We start from the raw sequence: 17,284 nt of genomic DNA on the forward strand, positions 1-17,284 counted from the left end.
ATGCAGCATGTTTTACTGATTGACTCACGGTTCAGTGTTGGTGACTCTCTTTTCAGGAAGCTGATGTTACACGTGGCAATCTTAGAGGAATGGTTCAGATTTTGGGAAATACACATGTTTTCTTTGTTGAGATCGAGGTTGTAGTTATACTTGTTTGTAGCTTCGGGTTAGCATGAATCTAATGGCAGCATTGGCAAAACCAACACCTCAATGGACGCGGATGCGTGCGCGTCCGTAAAGGTGTTTGTTTTAAACTACAAGAGATAAAATATGCACGTGGGTGGTGGGTGCAGTATGAGTATGTTAGGTCAGCAGTGACAGCAATGGTGGAAAGTTCTGAAGACAAGCTAATAGACCAAGTCAAGATCTGTGGTGGCCATAGCTACTGCACAGTGACAAATTTGCTCAACAGAAGAGCTGGCGAAGGGTTGGTATGAGTCTGAGACCGTTCCGTCTGTGCACAGCGGAAGATGTTGGAAAAACAAAGTGGGAATGGTGCTGATGGCGTTTTATGATCACCAGCCAGACAACTGAGCTCAACAAGCAATTTAATCAATCACCGGCCACTAAATCTCCTTAGATGAGAGGATTGACGGCGTTGTCATACGTCCGGTAGCCTGTTAGCTTAGCTTAGCATATAGACCAGAAACAAAGGGCTATGTCGAAAAAAGTCAACACCTCTAAAACACACTAACATATAATGTCTTGCTTTTTAAATCAGAGCTACATATTGAACAGACGAAAAACTGGAATGGCATCGATCTTTTCACAAAATATTTCAGATTAATAAAACAACACATAAAGATGCAAATTGAATAAATGTGGAAGAGGATTTAAAGATCAAAACAGATTGCAAACACGCGATTGATGATCAGATCTGAGTAGCCCGAAGTATCTGCAGTCACTCAGTTTAACAGTCAGAGGCACGTGTTAAGTCATCAGAGGGTTTGATTACAACCTTGAAAATGACTGTTTGTTGCTAAGGTGGTTGAGTTTCCTCGTGTTATGGTTGCTACACGTTGACAGTGAAAATGTGAATATAGCAAAACACTGAATCTATATTTTTTTATTTAATTATTGCTCAAATTTGAGACTAGAAATCTCAAAGAGAAGATTTCAATGTGAGCTCAAAGGTGGCCGTTATTATTGAACAGTTTTTAAACCGTCTTCATTTCCCTCTGTCAGACATAATAAATCGTACGAAGCATCAAAGAAGCCCCCTTGGTTAAAGGGAGGTAAATGAGAATCTTGAAGGCCTACGGTGTAGTTAAGTCACCTTTCCCCTGTTCTCTAGATGGTGAAAAGGCTAGGCCACTGATGAGCTCGGGGAGTCCAACAGGCAGCTGTAGTCTTCCACCTGCTCCCTGGCTCAGGCCCCCAATGGGAGCGGGTCTGGATGCAGCACTCTGGTCCCCGGAGATGCCAGGCTACAGGAGGCTTTGTCCTGACTTGCCAGCTTACAGTCAAACTGACTCCCACCGTACAGGTCAGACCTGTTTTCTTCTGTCTCGCCTGGAGCCGTGTATGGGATAATTAGCTAACTTTGAAGGATGAGTATAACATTAGTTTAACTGTAATACCCGAGCCACCGAGATACCGTTTGTGAGCTTCTGTGAAGGTTTCTGCGAGAAGTCAAGAGCCATGTTTTTCTACTATGTTCAAGCTTCCAGTCTGATTTTTGTTATACAAATATTGTAATGTTTTCTTAGCTGCATAGTGAAATAACACAGCAAGAAGGTGAGAATGGTGAGAATGGGAGCGTGAATGGTTGTTTGTGTATGTCAGCCCCGTGTTAACCTGGTGGGTGTACCCCGCCACTCGCCCAGTGTCGGCTGGGATCAGCTATCCTAACCCTACAAAGTTGTTAAAGATGATGATGATGATGATGATGATGATGAGTAGAGTACAGATTTATATCAGATTAGATCATTTTGTCTTCAAATCTTCTCCCTGCAGTTGTAAATGCTATTCCCAGCATTTCAAAAATCCACTTGATGCAGCATTTCTGTGTTCCCACTGGGAGGTTCGGGCCCTTTGGGGACCAATAATGTCTGTCATGTACACCGTAGTAGACCCACATACCCAAAGGTGAGAAGCATTAGCCAGCAGTCCTGACAGATCTTCACACAGCTCGTGCAGAGTGTGGCTGCGTTACACCAGCCTGTGGGCATCAGCTGGGAAAACAAGCTGAGACTGATAACAGATCAGGCCCACATTCCATCCTGGGCTGCGCTGAGGGACAAAGCAGACCACCAATTCTCACACACGGCGATAGCAGTTAGCGTGAGAGTAAGGGTGAGGCCTACTGAGGCGCTCGGCTGGCGGCGTTTCACAGAACTCTGCTTTGATACGTATCTCGTGTCACGTCCAGGTTGCGCGCGGCCGTGTGAATGCCTCCGCGAGAGAAGAAAACAAAAACATACATCTCACTGGCTTTATTCAGTGTCAGTTTTAGGCTAGTCTGTTTTTAATAATGTGAGGAATGGTTTGGCACTGTAAGGCCCAGGTGCTGACAGACCTCCCGACACGCTGAGCAGGCCCTCTGGGTCCATGCTGTGCAGGCCTGGCCGGGCCCGGCTGGACGGCTGAGTGCAGGTTGCCCAGCAGGCTGTGTTGTCTCAGCCTTCAGCCATGGATGATAGATAGAGCTGGAAATGCTCCCAGAGAGGGGGTGAGCACATGTGTGGCAAGACGTGGCAGGTGGTGAGCGCTGACTTGACAGCAATTAAATGTACAAATCTTTGATTAAGCTCATGGGAAGGCAGTCATTAGCAACAGTGAATCGGCTCTCCCCCAACACTCACACACACTCTCTTTCTCTCACGAACACACACACACACAGACACACACAGGCGCACATTTTTCATCCCGAGTTACACTAACAGTATGATATGAGTGGGTCTCATAGTGACTAATGCAGCTATAATTTTTAAAGAGGCAGTTTTGGTCGATTCATTTGTCTCACCGGTATTTTTATATCTCTGATGTGCCTTTGAGCAAAGCACTCCTAATGTAATTTAGAATGTTAAATGAATACCTGCTGTATTTGCCATTAAGATGTCATTTTTAATTCACTGGGTTAAAAAACATATTTCTATATCCCAGTGGAACAAGGTAAATCTAAACACATGTCCCTACAGTGTGTCTCACTGAAATCTTACTTTCAAGGTGAGTGTGTTATGAAGTGTAAGATATTGACATATTTTGACTACACATTAGACAAACATACTTAGATTTTGAGTTTTTGCAGTGCATGCACATTAAGATAATAGCTTTCATGTGTCTTTTTCTTGCTGTGCATTGTTGCATGTCGGCGACAGAGCAAAACATGAAATGGAAAATCCTTTATCGAGCATCTTCCTTAGAAAATCACACACCACAATTAAATGTTTCCCATGAAAGGATGTGGTGGCATCGCTGATGAGGCCTACAGCAGAGTTCACAACAGCAACAGGCGTGTTAAACTGCAACATCGCCAGAATTAAAGTTGGCATGTGTGTTTCTGCAACCCATGGATGTGTTGAGACTGACGTTTCTTTACGTTGCTGCTTGAAGTTTCCTAAGGTTTAATTTTCACTCTTATCTTGGAATGACACTGAGGTTAAGTTAGACACAAAACCACTTGGCTGCGGTTAGAAAATGATCGAGTTTTGGCTTAAGATATTTGTTTTATTCACCACAAACGTGGCTGCAGATGTCGCAACTTCCCTTCAAATATATCTGCTTTTCGTCGCCACAAATTAGAAAGTGTCCCAACGTGTCATGCTTATAAACGTTGAAATCCAAACACAGGTTTAAAACATTCTAGGTTATAAATACAACAGCATCAGCATCCCCTCTGCCTCTCGATCCGATAGTCCGGGCATAAACATGTAACGTGAACGTGATATGACACGCGTGTAAATATCAATATGATAAGTAGCCTATGACACATACAAATGTGAATGTAACCGTGCTTTGAAGAAACATTAGCTGCCAATATTTCTCCTGGTGACTGGGCTGCTGCCAAACACTTATACAGATATCTATGCCATCTGCTTGCAAAAAGTGGACTGTTCATTTATTGCATTGCAAACGATGTACACACAGCTGCTATAACTATAGTAGGTCACTTATGATATGTTTGGTTTCTGGACTTGGCCCATGTAACCTGATACATCCCCACATCTCAGCAATTAACCCAGTGAATGAAGTAATGTCATAACTGATAAGAAAGATGCCCAAAAGTCAAATAAAAACCCAGGCTGTGAAAAAGTAAATGGATCCAACAAGCTTGGGTTGAAAATAGATGTATAAAGCAGCACTCAGGCTGGTTGTGTCCCAATTCAATCCCCATAAAGGGTTAAAATGTACTATTTGTACGTGGCCTGCCACAGGCATGCTGTAAATACTGTGCCACTCAACCTGACTGCACACCATTTAAGCACATCACGTCTTGGAGTAATGTGTTTTGAAATGTTCCCGTGAAATGTATTCGTGAGGTCAGTTGAGGTCTTTGCCATGTGCGTGAGCAACATCCATAAAACTGCAAGTTTTATAATGTGGCTTCGGTCCAGTTTCATCATGACGTCACCATCCTCGTCCTTCGGTGCTGTTTGACTTAAAGTAAAAGCCCAGATTCTGTTGCCATGATTAATTGGTTTGTGTGTCAGCTGTCTGCGAGTCTCATGTTTTTCCAATCTATATAAAGAGGGTTATGCAGTATGGAATCAGGGTTGTTTTTCAGTTCAGCTTGGGTTAGAGTTGGTTGGACTGCTACGTATCTGCTGAAAGACTGTGGATTCCAAGGCTTGGGTTAAGTTTTCATTCTGCATATACTAGAAGAAGAATGTTGTTTCTAGCAGGTAATAAGTGAGTTCCACCCCTGTCATGTTGTATTTGAAGAATTTTCAGCTGTTTCCATCAAACAGAAGATTTAGAGCCGCAGGCTCAGCTGAACAGACTGCAGAACTCATTTGTTCTCATTTGTTCCAGTGTGTTTTAAACTGTTAGTTTAGGTTTAAGTTGGTCTCAGGTTTCCGGTGTGGACTCAGCAAAGAAGGTTAACGTGTAGTTTGTATAAAATATGGCCAGAATTCAAAGATGTCACTAAAAAAGGGGCAGCATACCACCAGGGTTTACACTAGCATGCTGTTCTTTGCTAGCCATCCCTTGGCTGTAGATAGCTCCATTTAGCTAATTAGCTAGAAGCAGCATTTAGTAGTGGAGCCCTTTTAACTGAATGTAGTTTGCCCGAACTGAGGCCTGCTGCAGCAGAGGAGCTGCAGAGAGTTGGGTATCAGCAGCAGTCGAAAAATGTTGTGAAGGGTTTGAATATTTTTACACCATTTACCTCGACTAAACCAGAGGTGATGTGAAAGACAAAGCAAGATTGTTTTATTTTGTTTATGCTGAGTTTGTTTTACAGTGAGTTAACAAGGCACGTCAGCCTGTCTTCGGTTGTATTTTTCTGTTTAGCAAGGAAAATACGATGCGCATAGCTCCTTTCATGACGTTTTCTTGGTTTCTTTTGTATGTTTATCACACTAAATGCTATGAGAGCTCGTTGAAATACAGCTAACTTGCTGAAACTATGGGGGCTATCAGACTATTGCCTCTTAAAATAACAAATAGTATTAAGTGACAGGAAGGGCTAGGGCTAACTAGCATGCTAACTCTAGAAGAGTAACTCACACATAGACATCTCAAACATAATGTCAATTCCTAGTTTCTTCATACTCTAAGTACATTTTAAGAAAGTTTTAAACAAAAATTCTGGTTATATGACAAAGCGAGAACGGGAGATAAGTACATAATTCTGGAACTTGTACGATATTATCTTGTGTGTTATTAACAAGATATCAATATTTCTTTTTTTAAATTTCACAGTTAGCATCAATATCTGTACATCCAGACGTGCCTGGTAACACATATGAACCTCAGGCTAATGCAAATGTATTGTTAACAATAAATAGATGAATTATTCAATCATTATATTTTATCGATCTCTCCTGGATGGTCTTGTGATCCCTCACACAAATGTCACGGCAAAGACGGTTAATCAATCCTCAAACTAAGAACTTAAGAAATGTGACATTCAAGGTCTACAAAATGCTAATCTCCTGAGTTATCTAGCAGTGCTCTTTAGCAGGAAGGATCCATACAGCAGTCTGTCACATGAGGATAGGGAGTCACCTTTACGCATAGTGTATCACACACCTAACAAGTCCCTTTAGAGTTGCTACTGTCTTCCTATGGGACTCCGAGTGGTAATTGCCATCCTCTCCCCACCTCGCTAATGAGAGCGAGGTCGTTCCCTATACTGGAGGTTGCTCCGGGGTTGGACGTGTCTCACTGTCTGTATCCCATAATCCCCATTGTCTAGGAAACAGAGGAATGCTTACACCTGAGAAGCCTCCACTGAATTCAATCAACTCTCGATCGCCACACAGGATTACTGAACATAAATCACAGCACGGAGCAAATGAAAGGCTTTCAAATGTCACTTTGCAGCTCAACTCAATTTATCTTCTATATAACCAGATGTTTTAAGGCACATTTTCTCTAGTTTGGAGGCAAATCTATTATCTGAAGCTTAATAGGATATTTTTTTTTTTGTGAAACAAAATTACCCAATTTCATCACATCATTCGGCAGGACAGAGCAAGGCCTTTCATCTCTTTTAAAACCTTCATGTCTCATTGTAGAATAAAGCTCCTCATCGTCAGAGGCTGTATAACATGCTGCTCTGCTCCTTTCATGGGACTCTGTCACCGTGGAGATGAAGTGAAAGCGCTCCCTCCCACCTGAAGGAGCCGGGAGAGACTACTGCACATCCCACCGGACCAAATTTATCCTCAGAATCACACCAGTTGACTCTTCATGATGAGATAATCAGAGACATGATGCTCAGTGTGACACTGTTACATGACAATTATACTGTACTCACTTCGCTGGTGATCCAGTAAAGATAAACTTTATATTGGTATTAAACCATAAAAGCACATTATCTAGTGACTCTGAGGAGCATGTCCATGATTTGCTCTCCTCTGTTAATTAATAGCCTAATATGCTGTAATAATGACACTATTATAAACACCTGTGTGGGGCCCCTTTGTCCCAGGATAAATGTTTTCCTTCAGGATGCAGAGTGGATTTTTGGTTTGCAGAAGCAGCAACACATGGCAGACTAAATCCTGGTGCACTGAATATCTTTTTTCCACATGTTGGTGCTGGGCCGACGGCACACAGAGAGGAAGGGTGCAAGTCACAACCCACGTAGCCTTTGTTGCTGTTTATACTACGTCACCGGACATTTTTTATGCGTGGTGTTTGGATGCAACTGCGCCGTCACAACAAAACAAGAATTAGTTATCACTTTAGAGCAGCAATTGCAAGTTTAATGAGAGCATAATTTGCAGGGTTTACGACCACAGTAACGAGCTGAAAGAGACTTCAGATGGCCGATGCACTTCCCAGGTTTGAGCTCTTGTAACTTCGCACGTAGTAATTTAATCCATTATTAATAAAGATATATGGGCAAGTTACACTATGCCTTTACAATCTTGTTACGTTGGACATGAAACGTTTGATGATGCATTTCCGATCTGTGATTTTTGTTTTGATAAAATCGGTGTGTTCCTCACGTCACATCATTATATTAAGACAGTTCATGTGAGGTAATCAATAGCGTTTCCTGGGTCTTGTTTTATTTCCCCATGTTTTCCTGCTCCTCCCCTCTTCTAAGAATACGCTGGCCGGCCTAATCACAGGAACCGACCCAGGCTGGAGGTGCATGCCTTTGCACATGGCAGCACAAATTAAAATGTCTCCCGCCGCCCGCCTCTCTAATTCCCTGGCACTATGCCCCAGCCTGTCCCACGAATTACAACCAGACCTCTCCATATGGTGCAGCCAGCATGGGGCAGGCCAGTTTATTGACATGAGCTCCTCCCTGAACTCTCTAAGTCAATAACTGAGTCGCTCAGAGAACACACATTTGGCCAGCAGACAGCTAACTCCTTCACATTAATAGGAGCAATAGTAGAGGGACTTTGAGAGTATCAATAGGATTTTTTTTGCACCTTATCTACCACTCGATACCACAACAAATAACATTATACATAGAGGGAATAAAGTCCTTATCCAATCCTGGGCCATTCAATCCCCCATGAGCTGCTCTGTGTGATTCTTAGGCAAGGGTCTCTGGGTCACTCCCAAGTCTAGACTGAAAACAAAAAGAGATTGAAGCATTTCCAATGTGGTTCTTTGGTTTTTTAATCTCACTTTTATTGTCTTGGTCACACTTAATAGTTTTAAAGAGTCGACCTCTGCCAGATTGAGATTTTTTTCTCCCTCTTTTTCTGCAATAACCTCTGTATGAAGTGTTATTATCCCTCAAGGTGTGTCTTTTGAAGCTTTAACACTTAAGACAGAGGAAATCCCCATTTTGATTAAACACAGTATGTAATTTCTGCTGCTAGGGTCCTTCAGTCAAAACAATAACAGAAGAGGCTTGATGAAGTAGGCTTGAGTAGCTTGAGATCATGGGGGATTCATTGTTGAAAAACCACCGTTGCCCCTGAAAATGTCATGACTCTGACTATTTTGGTAACATTTGGGAAAATGTGAGTTCACAATTTAGCAAACCCATTTGAAAAATTGGTCCAGTCTGTGTTCAGTCTCAGTATTATGTGTGTTATCTGTATTCCCCCTCTGTCTGTCCAAACATCATGTGTGAAACTGAACAGGGAATTTTGAAAAAATTAGAAATTTAAATTTTGTGAGAAAATTTTATTTTTCTGAAAGAATGTAATATTTTTCCTTTTAAAAAAAGATATTTTTCTTGATAAAAAAAGATATTTTTCTTTTAAAAAAAGATATTTTTCTATCAAAACTTTTTATAGATTTGTAATTTTTCTGAAAAAATGTATTTTTTCTGAGAAAATTTTACTTTTAAGATAAAATTTTATTTTACTGAGAAAAATATTTTTTGGAAAATAAATTTTTTCTGAGAAAGTGTAATTTTTTTGAGAAAGTGTAATTTTCGAAAATTGGTGAGAACACTTTATTTTTGTGAGAATTTTTTAAATTTTTCGTTTTGTTTCGTTTTCTTCCACTTTTTCCGTGAGGGTCGCAGGGATGTTACCGCTTTTATTTGTTTATAAAGTTGAATGGCGGTTATTATGTGATGTGATTCAGAGCAAAAAACTGTAACTCACCATGTCTTTGTCACCTTCCACTACTGTGTTGTAGTTACTGTCTCTGGCAACTTAAACAAACAAAGGCAGTGTAAAGGCGAGCCTACTTTCTGCCGATTACACAGAATCTCTGTTGTGTTTTCAGCTTCCAGTCAGCTTCACTTGTACCACAAAGATAGATTATGCAAATGTGTGACGTGGTGACATAGTGTGATGTCACAAAGTCACTGAATTAAAGGCGGGACCTTTGAGGAGGCATGTCAGGCACTTCAGGAGCTACGTTGGCATGGATGGGCTTTTTCATGGACAAGAAACAATATAGAACACTGAAGGGATGGAAAAAAAAAAAACATCTTTAAAAACACAGTAATGTGATAATACCATTGCAACGGTGCAGGGTATAGAAAAACACAAAGGGTGGGACAGTTAACAAAGGTCTTTAAAACTTAAGAAAAGTCCTGATTATGGCAGCATTAGAATCAGACAATAGTATGATGTGTTATGTGAAAAACTCAAAGAACAAACAATGATCAAATCAAACAAGTCTAATGATTATTTATGACTTTAAAGTACATTTATATATTTGGGAGTTGTAAAAGGGCTATTTTGTCTTTGAACATTTTTAACTGAGAACATTGTGTTTCAGTGTTTATGTCTGTAGTGAAACATAAACAAATTTTATAGCCTCTTTATACATATAAAACCTTCAAAAATAAAAGTGTAGACAGTAAATTCCAGGATGAAAGAAGTGAGGGGAGGTTACAGACGGCGCATTTAAGCTTAAATAATTGATAACTTGAAATAAAATACAAGAGTGTTTACACCACAACAAAGCTCAGAAAACACAGAAAGTATTTAATTGGTCGAAAGATTAAAAAAGAATCACTGCTATAAATTTGAAAAAGGGGGTTTTCTTTGCCACTTCCTTTGCTTTGTTCTCTGCTGGATCTATCTGGTTGATTCTTTCACTTCTGCCTCTCAGCTCTGTGCAGAAGAAGACATTTGCTATGACGCTGACAGAATGCTCTGGCCGTGTCCCCTTCTGTTGGCTTGAAACACAGGCCTGTTGAAATATTTCTCTAAGCTTGTATTGATAAAACAATAAGCTACATTCCCAATGAGCAGATTCAAAAAGACCCTGTAGAGTCGATGAGCTGTAGTGAGGGACATCGTCACGAAGCCAGACAATGATGTTGTTGTCGACTCTGTTATCAGAAGACAAATCTTGATCTGACCGCAACAGAGGTGGGACAAATCCTGCGGTTGGAACACGGAGACAGACCGCCTCCACCTGTAACTTAGCGAGTGCCAGACTTTTCCAAACACACATGCTGCTTTGTGAGGATCAGCGATTGGTGTTTGTCAGCCGCACTGAGTGTTGTTGATGGTGTTGTTTTCAAATGTCCTGCTGATACTTGGTTCTCGCCTACACGTACCCTGGATGCAGATTATTAGGCCGCGGCTCAGGTAACTGATATGTTCCTGGATAGAACGTAAACAAGCGTGAAACACCTTATGACACGCATGAGTAGAGGGCACAGAGAAGCTAATACATCTATGAATAATTTCATCACCGGCTGAATGACCCACTGCTGCAGCAGGATACCTTTTCCCATTCCCTGCCATTGATAAGGAACACTTTAAAGCTCGTGACTTATTGCAAAGTGAAGCCAACCAGCGTGTGTGTCCTTCACATTAAAATGACATTTCGATGATAACAAACACTAAAGAAGCCTATGCAGCAATCATTTGGATACAATACAAAACCAGAGAACCACAACTCATAGTTGCCTGTCATGAAACCATCCCGGGGCAGCTCCATCCACGACAGAGAGCAGACAATCTTTGTGGGCTTACGAGTATTAAGTTAGGACTTCACATGCAAATGGGGCCATTGTTCCAAAACAACAAAATGCACTGTACCACAAGCCACAAAGTACAGTCATAGCATCCTATTGTTTCAAATTTTTTGTCTCTGTTGAAGTACAGCTGCAATCTGTTTAGAGGGATTGTGAACCCACTGCTGGATTGTTATAATTAATGAAACATTTGTATTTGTAGTGTGTGTGCATTTGACTTCTGCCGTACCATCAGGCTATAGAGCAGCTTCTTTCCTCTGGCTGCTGGACTCCTCGATTCATTCACTGTATTCTGCCTTGAAAAATTGTTTTTTCAGATGTTTTTTTAGGACTCATCCGGTCCTGATAAGTCGGAATTTGACCCAGTGATGGACATTAAGAATAACCATAATAACATTACAGAAATAGTCAGTCTTCTTGCTGATGGTCTCGTTCGCTCATGTCGGTCATATAGAGGCATCGGTACTAATTGTTCGACTGTTTCATAACCAGTCAAAAACTCCCCGTAGCACGTTTAATTCTAAGCCATTACCTCTGTGTGTGTGAAAGGTACTACACAAATAAACCTGCCTCACCTAACTCTCTCTTTCTTCTTTCTGTTGATGTTTTACTTTGTCCAAGTCGTTTACTTCTTTCCCTCTTTTCTCTCCTTCTCTCCCTCTTTGTCCTCTTGTATATTTTAACCATAGAAACTTCAGTGTTTACATCCTGTGTGCCTTTCAAGAAGACCTTGTTTATTCGTCAGAGTGCCGGTGTGTGACTCTCTTACTATCATTCTGGAGGAAATACCATGAGTCGCGTGCCAGGCTCAGCTAACCACAAACCCAAGCTGGGTGGAGAGGGGCATTTTTCATATAAATCATGGAATATGGCTGTGAGCAAGCCATTGGCCAGCCCGGCTGAGTGAGCTGCCATAAATAGACTCCCGTTGCATGTAGTAACAGCTTTGAGCAACACAAAGGCAGACTGTAGTAACCATCGCCTGTGGTATAGACGGGGGAAAAAGGGCTCTTATTGTTTCGGTGCCGTTGCTGAGTTAGTCATAAGGTATTAGCAGGCTGTCAAGTTCAATCCACGAAGCATCAGAAGTGAACTTTTGAGTCTGTTTTGAAGGCCTGAAATGCCCAGAATTTTCACTTAAATCGTCTCCTCCCAGCATCAGAGGGTTTAACAGTGTGACAGAAAACTCCCTTTAATGAACCCCACTTGAGTTGTCAGGGACCGGCGGCTCTGACACACTTTGGTCTTCAACAAAACACTCACAGACTCGGCTCTGTCTAGCTCCATTTCCCAGGATTGCTTACATCACATGACATAAACGGAGCTCTCGGGGATATATATCTAGTGCAGTAATGAAAGATACAAAAATACTGTCAGGGGTGGTTAATGAGGGCTCTTTGAGGAAAAAAGTGTGACAGTACAAAGGCTGCAAGGAGCAAAGACTGATGTGGAATGTAACTAACCTGGAAGCAAAAGTCATATGGGGCTAATCGGTTCCAGCAATGCACAAATTACAAAGGGAGGAGCGGTGATGGTCAGCAGCATGGTCATAATCAGGGAAGACAAAAAGAGAGAGGGAGAGAGTCAGATCAGTGTGTGAGTGTGTCTCATGCCTGTTGGGTGTCTTATCGGTGCTGCTGAAAAGGTCAAGTCAGGACACAAATCTCACCCCCAGACTCGGCTCTCTCCTCTCAACTTACCCAACAGTTGAGCTACATCTGTTTCTCTTTTACTCTGTCTGTTTCTCTGCATCTTTCGCTCTCTGTCTCTCTTCTCACTCCTGGCCCAGAAGTGGAGTTGCATTGGTACAGGATGATGGGATGTCGTGCAAAGGAGCACAGCTGATCAGGCTTTGTATGGGACAGCGTGGTGATGCCTCAATGGTCCACAGGGTTTATGGTTTGTTTGGCCCAAGGGTCACATTAGATAGCACTTGAGACAACCACAGTAGCGCTTGGGCTTACCAGAAGGGCAGTCATGCCAGCCAAAGGGTCACTTGGGCTTACCGGAGGTGCAGTAAGGCTAACCAAAAGAGAATTGTGCCAACCAGAGGGGTACTTAAGCTCACAAGAAGGGTACAGTGGCCAACCAGAGAGGAAAGTGGAAAAAATGTGGCCCCTTGGGCCAAGCAAGTGGGCTTATTAGAGGGGCAATTTGGTCAACCAGAAGTCAACCAAAGGGTCAATGAAGCAGCACTTGTGCTAACTAAGAAGCAGTTGAAGCAACCATACTAGCACTTGAGTTGAAGGAGCACTTGAGTCAACCTGAGGGAAACTTTAGTTGAGCAAAGGGGCGTAAGGACAAGCCAGGGGTGCTTGGGGAAACTATAAGTCCACTTGGACCAACCAGAGATGTGCTAGGGACAACTATACACATGAACCAACCAGTGGGGAATATGTGCAAATTATGGGGATGTGAACTTATCAGTGGAACACTTGAGCTTGAGCTGGAAGAGCACTTGGGTCACCTTTGGTCAGCCATAGGGGCATGTGGATCAACAAGAAGGGCACTTTAGCCAACCAGAGGAGTATTAAGGCCACCCAGAAGGGCATTTGGGCCAACTAAAAAGGCACTTTGGCCAATCAGAGGGGCATTTGAGGCCACCAGAAGAGCACTTGTGCCAACCAGAGAGGCATGTTGGTAAACCATAGGCACTCTGGCCTACAAGAGAGGCATTTTGACCAACAAAAAGGGCCCTAACCAAGAGGGACAGTTTGGTCAACCAGAAAGGCATTTGCTCTTACCAAAGTATCACTTATAACCAGAAGGCATTTGAAGTGACTGAATTGTCATTTTGGGCTCTTGGGGTGTGGATTTGGGCACAAATGAAGCATGGAACAATATATCCCAATTAAACCCTTTTCATTTTATGAAGACGTTGGCACACAGAGCTATGAATATCACTCTGTATGATGTTAGAAGACATTTTTCTTATTCTGTCTCATGGTTCCAATAGAAGTGCTGTTTTGAATACTGACTTTTCTGTTCTTAGGGCCTTCATGTGGGAAAAAAGCTTTGCCATCAAACAAGATTAAGAATCCAGATATAAGAAGCAGGCAGACGGATTAAAAAATGTACCAGATGAACAGAGGATGTTAAATTCTGCTGGGTGAATTAGCGATGAGCAGCAGGCAGGCTCAGCTGATGATGGTGGCCACCCATGGGCTCTGTCATCCATGTTGGCACTTCACTAGTTACAGGCCCCATTGCTTTGTGTCTTTTGGGTCCAAAGTCTCTCTGAGACTTATTTGTGTCACCCACAGAGCCCTGGAGACACACCTCAAACACCCACACACACGCACACATAATGGTACATGTTCAGGCTTGCATGATAGCTGGAAAAGATAAGTACAGTAGATACAGTAAGTCACTAAGTGTTATTTTGTGTTCCCCCATTAACATTTTGATTTGGTTCAGCTGAGTCCCTTTGAAATAGGGTTTGTTATGTATGCAAATCCTAAAGAATGTGTAATGTTGATCCAGCCCAGTTACAGAGTCCAATTGTATGCAGATTCAAAGATACGTTGTACAACAAAGCTCTGTAGGTCTTACATCTAACTGGCAGACTAATCTGGACGTATTACTTAGGGAGGACATTTTAAGTTTTGGTTTGAATGTATCTGACCTACTGTGCAGAATCTAGAGTCTAACTTTTCACTTTAAATGACCAAAGATTTGTCAAAATACAACAATTCTCCCATCACAGGTACCCTTTGATTTTTTCTTATTATCGGTAAATACTCGTGATGTCTTGATGAGCCTATACCTCACAAGACCAGTCCTGTGTTTTTCCTTCAGTTTGTTTAAATCACTAAATAGTAGTTGATTAATATGTGTTCCCATCGAAACACCTATTCTTTAGTTCACTCTAAGACATTAATAAATGCTTTTCTTATTATCAGGAATGTTGCTGGAGTGTAAAGGCCCAAACAAGCGAATGTTTAATGGACAAAAGTACCGGGAAGTGGATTTGATGACAGATTTGACTATTGGCCACAGTTTTCTCGTAACGAGAGTCTTGTAAATATTGACTCAACTATCCTACTGAGGGAATGACAAGAATTCAGATTTGAGGAGCTCTTTTCTAATCCCGCCCTCATATTCAAATGCTGCCCTTATTATTTACTTTGACTCTTTGTTTTCAATTCAAAAATGTGGGCACAAGGAAATACTGGGGAATAAGCGAGGAATGGGAAAACAAAAAATGCAGCAAAGAGTGTGAACTCGATGACATATTTCTACGTCCTCACACTGCATCTGTGTCCTGACATGGCCCCAACCGTCTAACCGCATTTGCCTTCTCACACTCAGGGGAACATAAGGATCGCATATGCCTTTGGCAAAAGTCCACACCCACATTCCTCAGCTATGTGCTCACAAGCGTCCTCTCTGCCCCCCTCTCCTGCTCCCTCCCACTTCGCTCTGACACCAAAACCTTGGCCCACATTGCCGTGCACTGTAAAGTAATGCAAACACTAACATGTTTTTCCTGGACACGGAGAGAGGTGAAACTTACAGACTGTTTGCCACTCGAAGTTCTAAGCTCTCCTAAACTTGCTAAACCGACTGTTACGCATGCAGATCATGTAGGTTTGTCTAGTTTCAGGGATGGGATTCATTTCAGCTGCAGTACCTGCTGGTACTCATTTCACTGAAATGTTCTCCAGTGTGAAATCCAGCCCTGTAGGAACGAGCAGGAGGAGGAAAAATAAGGTAAACAAGTCTAAACTGCAACTTTTGAAGGACACTCTTTAGCTCAGGCTTTTTTTTTACGAGAGCAGTCCCCGGTGGCTCGTCTAGTTAAAGGTTATCTTTTACTTACAACTCAAAGTCAAAGACACTGGGGCCAGGGAGGCTGTGCAGCTTTTCTGTCTGGGGTGACTGGGTTCAGTGGTAGGGGGTGCATAGTGCGGAATGTGGCTGTAAGGAAAAGCCAGGAAGAATCATTATAGGGAAGAAATGAGACGCCAGAACTGGGAAGGCAGAACACAAGTAGAAAATGTTCAGTCTTTTATAAAACGAGCCTCTGCACATGGCTTAAATCTCCTGTTCTGGATCTTTATCCTCCTGTGACAATGTGCACAAATTTAAGTGTGAAAGAGAAGACGAACACGGGGAAAACGGTTTTACTCTGCATGTACTTGAAAATGTAAGAATAGCTGACAATTTATAATGACTAACTAGAACCCATCCAGGTCCTGACACACACAGCCAATGCTTTGTCATGTCAAAGTCAACTACACTTTGCTAATAGCTCTCTGCAACTTTACTTGATGTCTTGTCAAGTACGCTGTGTCTTGTGACACTACATGAGTCACTTTGACCTGGAAATGTCAGTTGGCTTATTAGCTGGGATAAAAATGTGACCTCAGGCTAAACGACTGTCTCCTGCAAAATCCAGTTTTGGTATTAGGGTACAATAGTCAGTGCTAAACGGGGCTCTGTGTAACATCCGTGTTGTGGTGGAAATTGCTTGTAAGTTTATGTTTGTGGACCCGATTTCTAAACTAATGTTAGCTAATGTTGCACTCAGTTAATGGAGCGAAGAAATTGTGGAAAATCTGATCCAAGTGCTCCACAAACAAAGTCCAGAAGCATTGAACAGCCCGATACTCACAACATATTTCACGACATGAGGAGGGTGAAATCATTTCACCTCACCAATGAGAGAAATTGCCAATAAATGTATTTTCTGGTAAGTTTAATTGGATCCAATTAGGGAAAGGTTCAACTTCCTGTGTGTAGAATTACTGTGTCATCTGCATTGCTTATGCATTGTGCAGCCCATTCAGCATGCACACCAGAGACTTCTGCTAATTTTATGGTTTAGCCCTCCGCTAACTGGAATGGGATTAAAATGACTGAATGGTGTGGCCCTTCCAGACTTTTTTTTTTAAATGTTAGGCTATCGGACTAATTCGCTCAAGTCATTTTCTGGGGTTGTGATGCAATGGCAAATTGTCTTTAAAGCTGGCACTTGGTACTTCAGGATGTCCATCATTATTCAAACTTCCTGTCCTGTAGTTGTCACACTGCCCCCCATGGTTTCCAGTGGTAGGGCTCAGTCTGCATCTGTATACTTATTTAATGTTGAACTTATATATGCCTTGAACTGATTTTCTAAATTCAAATTACTCCAATAAGCATATCATCCAAGTGGTTACTTCACGGTCATGATTATAAATACATGTGTTGGAAAGAGTGATCATCATATCGACGTAGGTGTCAGTCAGGTGTGTCCCATCT

The sequence above is a fragment of the Sparus aurata genome, chromosome 2 (genome assembly GCF_900880675.1).
Source record: "Sparus aurata chromosome 2, fSpaAur1.1, whole genome shotgun sequence".
In the NCBI taxonomy this organism is placed as follows: domain Eukaryota; kingdom Metazoa; phylum Chordata; class Actinopteri; order Spariformes; family Sparidae; genus Sparus; species Sparus aurata.